Below are 2,267 nucleotides of genomic sequence, written 5' to 3' on the forward strand. Positions count from 1 at the left end.
AAATACTAGAGGCTCATCGGACAATCTGTGGTGTTCGGTGAAGAGACCTGATCTTCCCATGTCCAAGAATGCCTTAGCATTCTTTTTAAGAAGTACTATTCGAGGCTCATTCCTCCTGCCTAGAAGGTGACATGAGACTTCTGAAAGTAAAAGCTCATGAAGTTAGAGCTATCGCGACTTCGATGGCTTTCCAAAAGAATTTGTCTCTGAATGATATTCTTGGTGCTACCTTCTGGAGAAGTAATTCAGTGTTCCTTCATTACCTTGGGATGTGAAGACGACATTTGAAGACTGCTCTTCGCTGGGACCGTACGTTTCCATGCAGACACAATGTTGGGAGAAGAAGGCAATACTCATCCTATCCTTTAGGGTTAGGTAGTATTTTTAATCTTGTTGTTGTTTATTTCTGGTTGTTGGGTGGCCATTGAGGTGGACGTCCCAATTTTTTAGCCTATGCTAGGTTTTTTTTTTAGATAGGGGTAGGTCAGGTGGTTGGTCGTTGCTCCTTCTCCCTCTCTGTATGGTAACATGATCTAGTCCTATTGTGGTCACGCCCCCTGGGACAGGTCATCTGGATCTCTCCAGCTTTATAGGTCCCTACCTTGCTGGAGACTCTGGAATAAGCAGAAGCAGGCTTGGGTGACAGATAACCTCGAAGTCAGCTATGCTAACAGGTAAGGAACCAAGGCGTCATTCGCCTACATTTTATTTGTTTCCTAAATCCTATTCTGTCTCTTCCCACCTCCTACGGTGGGATTCAGCTATATATATATCTGGCAGGTAAGTGTCATGAACAAAATGATATTTTAATGATAAAATAAGGTTTGTTCATACTTACCTTTAACAGATATATATACTTTAGTGCCCTCCCGCCTCCCCTCTTGAGACAGTGGCACTAGAAAATCTGAATAGAAAATGGGAATGGTTCCCGATTCCCGCCTCCCAGCGGCGGGAATGAGTACTAACCACCTGGCCACACTGTGTGTGCCGCGAGTTTTGAAATTCTGTCGGATTTCGGAGAAATACAGCTATATATATATCTGCCAGGTAAGTATGAACAAACCTTATTTTATCATTAAAATATCATTTTTCTGGAAATGATTGAGCAAAGCATGAGAGTACTGGGAGGATTTAAGACAAATGAGAGAGAGGGGTGATGGCAGATTTAGTGCCAAAAGATGTTATAATTTCAGAATGTTGAATATCTTTTGCAGGCTGTAGCTAGGCTCAGCAGTAATGATTAATATTTGATTAAGGTAGAGACCTATTTATCGTAGTTTGCGCTATGAAACTTTACACTTAGAACCTTCTGTCACTTCATTTTTAGTGAATTTTACAGTAAAATCAAGCAATTGAATCTTGAATGACAAATGGTTACTGTGACTGTGACTAAATAAAAATTTTGTCAGAGTTCCTTGATAAATATTACATATGTTCCAGGTCTGTAAAAGGATCCTGTCCCATAAGTGTCCCTCTTTATAAAAGGAGCCTGTACATAGGATGCTTGGGACCAGTTTATAACTATTGTAATAGTCTTTATTCTAATGCCATGTAAACCAGAAAATCTCATTGTTCCTACAGGAAATACAAACCGGTGGGCTTTACTTAAGGAATATGCTTCAGCGCAGCTGGAAATGGCTGTTTAACTTTTAAACAAGTTGGTTAGATAGTTAGCTATCATCTGACTGGTGTGAGCCCTGCCCACCCAGATGGTAAGCATTCACTTGGCTTTCAGCTGCTGAGCAATGAAGTGCTGTTCTACTGGTCTCTGCCCTGCTTGCTGTTTCACTTTGGTTTTCACCTGTGTTCCTGATGGGATCATTCTGTGTTTCTTTGTGCCTGATATTTTTTATTGTGTTTGTGTGTTTGTGATATTTAAGCCAATATGCAAACCCAGGAATTATCTAAGCCTGAGTGAAAGGGCAGTGCCCAGCATGTCTGCCCCAGCACCTCCACAAGACCCTGTAACCGTTACCACTCCTCCCTTGATGTAGACCCTCATTTCCTCTGTGCTAGTCGCAGAGGGCATGACTGTGACCAGGATTCAACATGTGACGAGTGTTGTGTCTGGTCACCTGTGCAATGGGTGAAGGTTTTGCAGAGAAGGAAGTACAAGAAGAAGGTTTCCAAGGCTTCATCCGAGGGTAACATGCCCCCAAAGACACAGTTGGTTGCCAACCCTTCTGGCTCTTTCCTCCCCCCTGCGAAGCTTCCACGCCTTGCTGTCATGCCTACAGGAGCGATCTCCCCGTCATTGTCTTCACTTG

Source organism: Macrobrachium rosenbergii, chromosome 9 (assembly GCF_040412425.1).
Source record: "Macrobrachium rosenbergii isolate ZJJX-2024 chromosome 9, ASM4041242v1, whole genome shotgun sequence".
Lineage (NCBI taxonomy): Eukaryota > Metazoa > Arthropoda > Malacostraca > Decapoda > Palaemonidae > Macrobrachium > Macrobrachium rosenbergii.